Genomic DNA, 12,702 nt, shown 5'->3' on the forward strand with positions numbered 1-12,702 from the left:
CCTCTTCATGTGCTAGACTGAATTAACCTAAGGGAGGCACATTACTTTTCCACAAGACACTAGGAATTGAAAAAAAGATAATATTTAATCAATAAGTGCATTTAATGGAAGTTAAGAAAATATTAGTCTGGTTAGATGAGGTTTTATTATTTAACTAAATATGTAATAGTATATATCTAACCTACAATTAATTCTATCAACATCTGAGTCCTTAAAGCAAACACTAAATTATGCCAGTTTGGAGATAAGAACTCATTTTCTCAGAGTACATACATTTTTGGCCTTGTTCCATCCCTAAGATTTATATGGCTGGGAGTAAATGTACAACTGGAGCTTTGTATACCATGTTTAAATTTAAGGTTTAAATCAATTACTAAGAAATTGAATAAAGCAAATTCTGTTTGCCACTTTATATGTATATTTTCATCATGTCCAGAAAACCAGGTTTGAACTAAGAATTCTTGGACTCCTTATTGTTTATACCCTAAGGTAGTGGGTTCCCTTCAAGTTTCTCAGGTTTTTCTCCCACAGCGTGTCCCCCTCTTTCTGAGCACTTGGTTCCGTCCTGTCCCATGAGGATCTTTGCATACGTGCTTGTGAACACTTGGCTTACATATCCAACCTTTGTCCATATCTTCTGCAAACAGCTGTCCTTTGGTTACCCCTCAGGCATAAGGAAGTCAGATCAATGCTGCATTCAGACTTTAGAAGGACTGTCCCAATAATAAGGTCCACTCAGGCCTCTTCCATGGAAGAGGCTTCTCTTGAGTTATGAGGTATAATATAGAAAGGATCAGAATATGGCTTCTGTGTAGACATTCCCCCTTGATCCACCAAACTCTCTTCCCTTAGAGAGGCAGGACTCTAGAGGGCCAGAGTGGGGCTCCCTAAAGTCCCTAGCCCAGAGCAGGACTCCTCCTGGCTGGGTCAGATTCACTAGATAATAAACATAAGAAAGGATGTTGAGTTGAGAATTTAAGCTATTCACATAAGTGCTTACAATGATAGGCCCTTCTAGCCATTTGACTGACCTTCAAGTCCCCTTCTTATGAATAGAGCACTAATTTTGTTTAGGACTGCAAAGGTCCTGGCTTAGAATCTATATAATCAAGATACTCTTTCATTTAGAAATGACCACATGATATGGTTCTGCTCAATATAATAGAATCAAAATTTTGCTGAGAACTTTGTTCTCTTGATAAAATCTCTCCTCTTCCCCCCTCCCCTATTTTTATATTGGGAACTGAAACCAGGAGTGCTTAACTACTGAGTCACATCCCCAGTCCCTTTTATTTATTTATTTATCTATCTATTTATTTATTTTTATTAAAGTCTTTTTTTTTTTATTTTTACAGACTGCATTTTGATTCATTGTACACAAATGGGGTACAACTTTTCATTTCTATGGTTGTACACAATGTAGATTCACACCATTCATGTAATCATATATATACATAGGGTAGTACTGTCTGTTTCATTCTACTATCTTTCTGTCCTCCACCCCATTTTCCTCTATACCATCCAAAGTTCCTTCATTCTTCTCTTCCTCCCTGCCACCCTCCCCCTCATTACATATTGCCATGCACTTATCAGAGAAAACATTCAACCTTTGGTTTTTTGGATTTGGCCTATTTCACTTAGCATGATACTTTCCAACTTCATCCATTTACCAGCAAATGCCATAATTTTATTCTTCTTTATAGCTGAGTAATATTCCATTGTGTATATATATATATATATATATATATATATATACACCAGTTTCCTTTTTATATTTTATTTAGAGACAGGATCTCACTGAGTTGTTTAGGGCCTCATTAAATGGCTGAGGCTAACCTTGAACTCATGATCCTCCTGCCTCAGCCTCCGGAGTCGCTGGGATTACAAGCGTGTGCCACCATGCCTGGCTTGCTCTCCCCTTCTTGTTGCTTCCTTCTTCTTCTTGTTTCAAACATATATGTGAAGTTGGAGATGGAGTGACATCTTAACCAAGTTGATAGAGATGAATTAAAAAATGAAAGTCACATAAAGGAAATGACATAGCAGAAACAAAAGATTGCTGGAACATTGATAATATGAAAGAATTACATCACCAGTCTTCTTGGTTAAAAGAAGCCATTACAGCCAGCTCCCATACATACATCCAAAATCAACTCCTAATGAGGTAATCAATTAATTCATATGATCTCTATTCTTCACTAACACATTAGTTTATACCAGTAATAGAGGGAAAAGATCAAATTTGTGAACTAAATTTGTGAAATATCTTTTTGTTTGTCCACTATAACTTTTAAATTCCTTGAGTACAGAGGCCATTTTATTCATTGTTTCCTGCAGTAGTTTCCACATAATCTGAAACATAATCACAAGCAGTGACACACACTTTTAATTTGTCTTAAAAGTTTGGATGAAAAAATGTTAACCTCTAAATACTGAGTCTTTCCATTGTGGCATACATAGTTCTAATCATGGTGGAGAGTAAAACAACAGCATCTTGAATTAAAACCCAAACAGAAGAATACTTTACGGTGTCTGAATTGTTCTTGCATATGGGTTCTCCAATATTCTTTAAAAGAAAAGAAAACAAAAACAAAACCTAAAATCTATTACGAATTGTTTGAATTGCACTAGTGAGAAAGCAATGGATGAATGTTTTTCTTTCGTGGTGATTCCCTAACAATCTCAAAAAATATTTTAAATTTATAAATATTTTAACTACTTAATTTCATAAATGGAAAAAATGATCTATGATTTTATTAAATATGTTAACCACTGTATACAGAAGCATTCAATATCAAGGATTACAAGCTATAATCATTTGCAAACAATGAATATCTTGGAAATTATCTATTGGAGAATATGTAGGATTTTAGTAAATGGGCAGCTTATACAATGACAGAATTTGAAATCAGATAAACAACAGATTTGCTAAAAAATATAACTTTATTTCACCTAACTCATTAAACTCATTAAGCATCCCTTAACTTTATAAGAGAGATGCTGTATCTTTTGGTCTTTTATCAACATCATGTATATATATATATATATATATATATATATATTATATATGTATGTGATATATACCCTCTTTCTCTGTCTCTCTCTCTGTCTCTCTGTCTCTCTCAATATATATACAGTTCATAAAATTCTAGTTACTTTTGGAAACCAGCCCTGTGTACACACACATGCCCTAAAGTCCAACATATTCAGCCTTGCACAATTAGGATGATATTAGCTTGTCACTGTGCTCTGTTTCTATTGACATCCATGAGTTTCTACTCGGTCTTTCCTCGTCCAATTTAAAGATATCAGAAATAGTGTCAAATATTGTTTATTACTTATTTAGAGAATCTGAACAGAGACTATTATGTCTTTCAAATCTTTTGTGCTATCTTTATTGAAATATTTGAAAGAGTTCTGAAGTGCTGTACTTACTATTGACCTCAGAATTATGGTAGTACAATTTCTTTTCTGGAAAAATGTAAAAAATAGAAGTGTTGGAAAAGACACATTCTGATACATATACATATATTTAATATTTGATATAATATGTAATATGTTATATGATATATAAAAGGAAAGCCTAATTATGTTGTGATTGACAATAACTGAACATAATTACAACATCTGAGGCACAGCTAATATTTAAAAAATACCATTGAATAAATGCAATTGTCATACTTATGACACTATAACTCATATGCATGATATAAAAACATATTTTAGTCAGGGTTCTCTAGAGAAACATGACCAACAGGATATATATGTACATATATATATGTTTATATACAATTATATGCATATATATATATGATTATAAAGAGATATATATATATACACACACCCAGAAGCTGGGTAGCCCACAATGACTGTCTGCGGGCTGGAGAATTGGAGGAACCAGTAGCTGTTCAGTTCAGGAAGGTGAAGCCTCAGAAGAAGGGGTCAATGATGTAGCCTCTCAGTCAAGGACAGAAGACCTGGACACAACCTGGAAGACAGTAGTCAGAGTCTGCTTTGGAAGAGTGAAGGAGCTGGAGTCTAATGTCCTGAGGAGATGAAAACAGCAGTCCAAATATGCACTCGAGAAGAATCAAGCTTGCATGTGCTAATGCTTCCTTGTTCTTCTAACTTGTTTCCATCCAGGTTCCCAACATATTGCACTGTGCTGCCCACATTTAGGGTGGGTCTCTGCTTTAGTTTGCTGTCCCACATGCTAATCATTCCTAGAAACATCCTATTGACACACCAAGAGGCCTCTTAATCTTGTGCATCTCTTAAGCCAATCAAGTTGACAATTCAGATTAACATCACAGAACTTTTACAAAGTTAAAAGGTAAAATAATTTTAGGCCTAAACATGTAGTATTCATAGTAAATTGTATTGAAACTGAAAATGAGCTAAATCTTGTGGTTAACATTATCAGTTTTTATTTTTGAACATATATTAGTTACCTGTCATTTCTTTTTCATCATTCTAAATTAGAAAAGGGAAATCTTAATTGTTTCCTCTTGCCAGGATTATTTGTTCATTTATTCATTCAATAAGCTTTTTTGTCAATGACTCTATATGATAGTTTCTACAAATAAATATCAACTCCATACATGAAATAATGCAGGCTGTAGGATCTCAAAGCAAAATTACCAATTAAAAGTCAGTAAAACTGACTTTTAAACTGGGTCCTGGGTGAGGATGTTTTAGAGTTGCAACCAGAGGGGATGCTGTTTTAGTCAGTTTTTTTTGCTGTTATAACTAAAAGACCAACTAGAACAATTTTAGAGGAGGAAAAGTTTGCTTGAGGGATCACAGTTTCACAAGTCTCAATCCATAGACAGCTGGCTCTATTCCTCAGGGCTCAAGGTGAGGCTGAACATCATGGAGGAAGGGAGTGGTGGAGGGAAATGGCTCACATCATGATCAGGAAGCATAGAAATTCCACTCACCAGATACAAAATACATACCCCGAAGGCATACCTCCAATGGCCAACCCTGTTCAGCCATACTCTACCCACCTTCAGTTACCACTCAGTTAATTCCATCAGTTAATTCACTGATTGGGTCAAGACTCTCATAACCCAATCATTCCTCCTTGAAAGCCTCTTGCCTTGTCTTACACAAGACCTTCTGGGGACCCCTCACATCCAAACCATAACAGATGCTTAATCAAAGTAGAGGTGGTGAAGATAAGCACAATGAGAAGATGGAAAAGGAGATATCATTTCAGTAATTGATTTGATACTAGAGGTGAGGGGAAGGAAGCCCCTGATCTGAACAACTTGGTCATATGTTGATATTAACTGAGAGGTAACCAAGGAGATCGTAGATGGTGAGTTACCTTTGAGGTTTTTTTTTTTTTTTTTTTGGTACTGGGAATTAAACCAAGGGGTGCTGGGGTGCTTTACCACTGAGCTATATCCCCGGCCCTTTTAATTTTTTATTTTGATGCAGGATCTCACTGGATTGTTTAGGGCCTCACTAATATGCTGAGTCTGGCCTTGAACTTGTAATCCTTCTGCCTCAGCCTCAAGAGGCATTATAGGCATGTACCACCATGCACAGCTTGAGTTTTATTGAGCTCTAATGACCTGGGACACATCTGAGAAGAGATCCAGGAGGCAGTAATTGAATGGGCAAATGTGGGGCTCATAAGAGATGATGATCCTGGAGCTAGAAGTCTTTGGTGTACATATGATCTCTGAAGTCTTGAGAGGGGACAGGCTTTCTCAAGGAGGGCATATGAAGGAAGAAGACAGGAAGAGCAAAATGTCCAATGGCTTCATTAGTCTGGACAGGCAAAGGGCAACAGAAAAAGGGACCTCTGAAAGCCAGGGATTAAAGTAATTGTGTTTTGTTTCCTAGGTTCTTTGCACTTGAAGGGTTTTATGGTGTAATGTCTTCATCAAAGTTTGGTTTCGAAGGATTAATTTGAAGTAAAACTGTGCTGAAGCCAGATGACCCACTTTAAAAGCAACTGTTGGAGAATAGTTCTGACAATCTGGGAGTAAATGACCTGGATCTTAAAGATCTGGAGAGGGCATGGGGCTTAGGGACAATACAGTGCTGAATTCTGTAGGACTAGACAACTGAGAGGATATGGGGAAAGGGTGAAGTGACTGGGAAGACATTAAGCAATGATGTAAGAGAATACTGAGCTTGAAAAGAGGGCAGTAGAAGGGATATTCCTTAAGGTTTCAGTTTTCAACAGTCTGCAATTGAGGGAAGAGGGAGCGTCCCCATAGGCTTGGAAACCTGACCATAACCCTTACCTGAGTTCCAGAGAGTTGTCAAGGATGGACATGAAGAATTGAGAGTTATCTGAAGCAAGTCAATAACTGACTCTGAGAATGTATCCTTACAGCAATACTGTCTTCACTGAGGCTACAGAATGATAGAAAAGACTCTGAGGACAAGTGAAGTACTTTGTGCTTCAATTATCATTGGTTATCCCTGGTCTATACATAAAGTACCTGGAACTACGTGTTAAACTGTGCAACAACTCCAAACTCCATACAATTTCTTTTGTTTAAGACTTAAAAAGTTATTTAAAAATTATTTTCTCTAGTTTTTTTTTTTCCTTAATGTACTGTTTTAACTAGGGTTTGGCATTTCAAAGCAGTTTCTCAATAACACAGGGACAATGGACAGAATCATCCAAAGCACAGGTCCAGCCTCCCAATAAAGCCAGCAAAAGGTTACCAATTTCCTACTATCACTTCGGTAATGCATGCACAATGCCTAATGTATTATTAACTATTCAAAATGTACTGAATCCTGCCGGTTCCAGAGAGCAAGCATAGCAGCCTGCATTGTTTTGCAAAACACCTTTCAAAACTGACTCCCAGTTTTGCCTTACCTGCTGACATTTAAAAATAACTGAGTTGTTTACTTTGTTTTCATTTCTTGGAACAAATAAAAGTAAAAATGATACTGTTAGCATTTGGGTCCTAGAGCCCCAGTTGGAGATGCATTTTTTTTCTTTCCCTTTCCTCCTCACTGTATATTTTTTCTTTTTAAATGAAAGGTTGTTATTTTTGTTGATTGGCCAATTAGAGGAGCTGGTGCCTGCTACCTACTTCTAAGACTTGATTCTATTACAAAACTTCAGCCTAATGCTGCTTCAGTCTTGCCCTAAAGAGACATAAAAGAATACACTTGCAGTTAAGTCTCCCTGCAGATGAAGGAGCATAAACCATTGATCACAATGCAAAATGCTGAAAACTGAAAAGGAATCCAATTTATTTTAAATAAAACTACTCTGTTCTCCAGTGACAGATTCCAGAGTCAGACAACAGAAAGGAACTGACAGCAGATGTTTTAAAGCCAAGACACAGAGAGACTGAGTAATAGTATAGAAAAGAAATTGCTTTGAACTTCACCCCTGCTTTAAATACTTCAAATCAATAGGGTCACAGAGCTCTTTAATAGAGTGATGAGGTCTTGCCCCAGCAGATCTGCACAGTGACAAGTTGATGTGCGTCCTAGCAGCAGGGTCATAAAAATGGCAGGCTTCTCCCTGAAAAGGGGGCTTTGTGTGAGCAGGGTCCATTTGGAGTGACTCCCCTCTATGGCCACTCTCGAGAGCCAGGCCCTAATAGTCTCCATCTAAATGGGGCTGACCTCATGAATTACCTCAGGAAACTTAATCTATAAACTGGCTTCTTCTTATGCAGACTGATGAATTCTTGTTTATTCCTAAATGGCTGTCACAAGACCTATTCATCAAACTCTTAAAGGAGGAAAGGGGCTTACAGAAGCCAGCCTGGAGCATGGCACCGTTAAATAATCATTAGGTTTCGTGGCTGGTCTTGAGACCCACTCCAAATCCACAAAGCCGACTTCTTTTTATTTTTAAAACTATTCATCAGAACTGCATTTAGATGAGATTCTGACCTGATAAAGAAAAAAAGAGTGCTTTTTGTCACTATCAGTTTCATGGCTGTGTTCTTTCTCTTTTGAGAGTTTTTTTTTTTAAACAAAAGTAAAAGAAAATAAAGGCAGATGGCCAACTCTTTTCAATATCCGTTTGCTTTATTTGAGCAGTTTAATGTAGTGAAACAGAGTGAAATGTTGCTACTTGCTAAATGGTAAACAACACCATTACCCAGAATTCTGCTGTAGATTGGTACAAAACAGGGTGCTGGTGATTAATTAAACTGTTGTTGTAATTGTAATGCATGATACATAATAGATAGTGTGCCATGTATTTTAAAAGCAGCAAATTAGCAAATAATAACTTTCCTACATAGCACATCTCTATTGCTTGCTGCTAATGCATAAATAATCAAAAATAAAAGGCTATTATGCAACTACCTAACAAAACGAATGTTTCTGATGTTCACCAATCTGTAAACATGTGCTAGTCAAGCTACACACGGTGGCTGCTGTGGGTCAGATGCCCCTGGAGGCAACAGGAAGAATTTTCTTTCCAGTGAAGGTTACAAGGTCTGAGGAATTATGATATTCCCAATCCTAATCATAGTCATGCACAGAGTGATCTTGTATGTATACAGTATACATACAGGCAGACACTACAGAAATGCTTCTATAAATAGCTCTTCTAAAGAAAACAGAAAAAAGCAATTTGGTGGTATCATGTTCATGTTTTATATACTTTTTACTGTGACAATTTTTCACAAAATGGGAATGTCACAATGATCATTTCTCTTTCCCAAGTCTTTCTACCTGAAGGTCTCTAATGTTTCAAAGGGATGGTGGGGGGAACCCAAGAGCAAAAGGTTATCACACCTATTTCTTGCAATCTTGTAATTTCCACTTCACTAACCTCTCAGTGGGCTTAGTTTGCTTAACTTCACAAACACAGTCTCCACAGGAACCTAAAGTAGAAAGCACTGAGCTCAACCTTTGATCCTGCTGAAATCATAATAATGAGCATGCTTAGTACAGCAAAAAGAAGCTCCCCAAACAATAATTCAGATGTCCAGCCCATCCTGATTATAAGACCAAAATCTGCACCCCAGAAGAACATGGACCTATGGTCCAGAAAATGATAAGCTTTCTCTGTGACTTTCCCCTAACTTCTCCCTGCCCTGGGTATACCAAAATTTACACAAGCCAACAGCCCCTTGTTGCAGGGAATCTGGGAAATTTCAGTTGTGAGACCTCCAGAGTTCCTAATTTGTGCTATTCAATGAAGTTCCTTTCTGTTTGACTCCTACCTCTCTCAGAATTTCTATTGGCATAAGTTGGAGCCAAGAACCCAGATGCCAATTGACTGACAAATCCAAAGGAAAGAGAATAGACTTAAGCAAAAATAATCTAGGTCAAACAGTACATAATGGGCACCCATTTAGGATGCCTGAGATAAAAATACGCAGGTGGAAAAGGGGGACTCATATGATTTCTGTGAACATGAGAAACTTCCAGCACAAGGTCCTGTTATTGCTTTTCCTGTATTGCTTACACTGAATGATCAACCCTGGATTTTATTTCCTTTATCGACTTTATTGAAATATAATGTATATACCATAAAATTCTTTTTAGGGGCACAAATCTGTGATTTTGAATAAATTTACAGAATTGTGTAACTATTGCCACAATTCAATTTTAGAATGTTTCTCTCACCTTCCAGAATCCTCATGCTCATTTGTAATCAACCCCTGTCCACACCCCCAGCCTTAAGCACTAATCTACATCGTATCTGTATAGATTTGCCTTTTTTGGATCTTTCATATAAATGGAATTATGCAATATGCAATGTCTCATATTTTACTTCTTTTACAGCTCAATATTTTTGATGTTACTTCATGTAACATGTGTCAAATTTTTTTATCTTTTCATGATGGAAAAGCATTCTATTAGGTAGATATACCACAGTTTATCTACTTACAAACTGATGAACATTTGTTTTGTTTCCACTTTTTAGCTATTATAAATACAGCTTCTGCAAATAATCACATACATGTCTTTATGTAGATATATGTCTGCATTTCTCTTGGATAGATTTCTAGGAGTGGAATATTTGGATCCTATGGTAAATTTATCTAAACTGAGATTTTAAAATAATTCCTTTCCAATTCAGAATCTTGTTTTGGAATCTGAATGTAACCCCTGTGGAATTGAATTCCAGAACTGAAGTGCCATTTAGTTGTTTGTACTCCTGTGGGGCTTGGAGATATTGGCCTGCTTACATGTTGATAATTTCCATGCAGCCACAACCATTGTCTAGACAGGCCTCTTAGCAGCAGGAGCTCCCAGGTAGTCCTAGTGGTTCCCTCAGATAACCAAAGGCAAGAGACAACTGGAAACAACCAACTTAGACTTAGTTAGTATTGCCATTTAGGTGATTTGGATTAGCAGACTTACATGGGGCAAATGATGACAGTAACAATCAGTCAGACAAGTGGTGGTACCCCAATATCTGCAAATGAGGGAGGAATAGGAACTGGTGAAACTGTATTCCTTTGGCTTAGTATTATGCCAAGAGAGGAAGATGAGTGAACTGCAAGAATAGTTTCCTTCACATAGTACTATTTAAATGGACTTTTACCTAACGAATTTCAGTAAACATGCCCAGGAGGTAAAGGAAGTCTGTGGCTCCATGTTTCTCAGTTAGCTCTACCATTTGTTCCTGGTGATAAAAAGGACCACAGCTTACTCCATTGGTAAGGGGTTATTTTCAGACACATGGCTACCTTGATGCTTTCTACCACCAGTCTTTGGCTTGGAGTGCTGATAAACCACATTTCCATACCACTTATGCTCCCTGTAAATAAATATAAATGATAATTTCCCTAAGTGTAGCCTTGTAAAACTCTGATCAATGCAATAAAGCAAAATGTAGTTGATTGCTGCCTGGCATATAAGTAATGCATTTCAACACTCATTGTCCTCCTTTAATAGTGCAGGTAGCATTTAGTCAATAAGGACTTGGAGTGTGTGTGTGCATGTTTGTGTGTTAGTCTTCCTTTCTTTGCCAGACACAGGATGCTCTTGTCCCACAGGGAGCTGCAATAGACCTCAAGAAATTAGCCAAGTGAAACAAGGACATTGTGGGAGGTGAAAGCAATGTAAACCCCATAGAGTGAGCATCCTAAACTTCTGGAGGACTCAGATGTTTCATGGAGCATAGACAGTTCCTGGTGGGAGATGGGAACATTATGAACAAATAACTCTGTTTGTGCAGGGTATGTGCCATGCACAGGTTCTGCCTGCTCGCATTTGTTTTTTTCTGTGACAGCATGATTTTTAAAATAGCATTAAGGCACAGTGATGCCTTTACTTACATAAGATTGCTCACGCAAGGGAGGTGGGATATGGAGCAGAGTGTCCCATGGGACACACATGCACATAGAATAGTGCAACTGGGCAAAGAGCAGGAGTGCCTTGGTCACTCTGGTAATGCTAGTCCTGCATTACAGGGATCCTCCTATGTAGCCCTAGCCAAGGACTAGGATGTACTTGAGGTGAAAGTTGTGCCAAAATTTTTAATAGTTTTGCTGAACTAGTTTCATTAATTTTATTCATCCTGGATAAATTCAGTTGCCAGGATGTGAGACTCACATAAGCTACTCTAAGGAAAAGGAGACATATTTTAATGGTAAGTGTGATGAAAATTGAAAGTGAAAAACTATTCAGAGCCCAGAAAATTCTGAAGCCTTGTTAATTGCGGCCAGTATAAGATCTGGGTGTGTTGATCAGCTTTTGGTTACTGGAACAAAATACCTGAGGAATAAGATTTATTTTGGCTTATGGTTTCAGTCCATAGTTGCTCGACTGCATCACCATGGGCTTGTGTTGGGACATAACATTCTGGTGGGGAACACATGGTAGAACAAAACCATTCACCATGTGGTGGCAGAAAAAGAGACACAGAGAGAAGAGGAAGGACAAAGAGAGAGAGAAAGAGAGAGAGAGAGAGAGAGAGAGAGAGAGAGAGAGAGAGAGAGAGAGAGAGAGAGAGAGAGAGAGAAAGGAGGAACAGTCCCAGGGACAGAATCTATACCTCAAAGGTATGCCCCCAGTGACCCATTCCCTCTGTGTAGGCCCCACCTACTAAGATTTCCACAATCTTCAAATACTGCCACCAGCTGGAACCAAGCCTTTGATACATGAGCCTTTAGGGAACATTCAAGATCCAAACTATAACTCATGCCTATATAACAAAGACTCCCCAAAATGTTAACTGTCCCAGCATTGTTGAAAAGTCCAGTCTCCTTTGAGAGTCAAGGAAAACTCTTAGCTGTGAAAATCAAAAACCAATTTACTTCCAACATTCAATAGTCAGATTTCCAACATACAATAGTATGTTGTACACATTTCCATTCCAAAAGGCAGGAATGAGAAAATAGAAAGGAGAAATTTGACCAAAGCAAGACTAAAACCCAGCAGTGTGAACATTAAATTCTGTAGCTCCATGTCCAGCATCTGGGGCATATAGTGGCAGGATGTGGATCCCAAAGGTCTTGGGCAGTCCCATTCATATGGCCTTGTTGGCTGCAGCCTACATACCCACACTGGTAGTCCGGTACTGCTTTCTATTTACAGCTTTCCTGGGCAGGTGTTCCATATTCCTGGCATTGCTAACTTTCTGGGTTATCCTCTGCAGCTTTAGCTTCACTCTCAAAGGTTCATGCATCATAACGATAAAGGCTGCCTGAAGGATGATGTCACACATTGTCTGGCCTCCTAGGCCTTCCTTTGAAATCTGTATGGAAGCCTCCATGGAAGTTCCACGATACTTGCATT

The sequence above is a fragment of the Sciurus carolinensis genome, chromosome 1 (assembly GCF_902686445.1).
Source record: "Sciurus carolinensis chromosome 1, mSciCar1.2, whole genome shotgun sequence".
Taxonomy (NCBI): domain Eukaryota; kingdom Metazoa; phylum Chordata; class Mammalia; order Rodentia; family Sciuridae; genus Sciurus; species Sciurus carolinensis.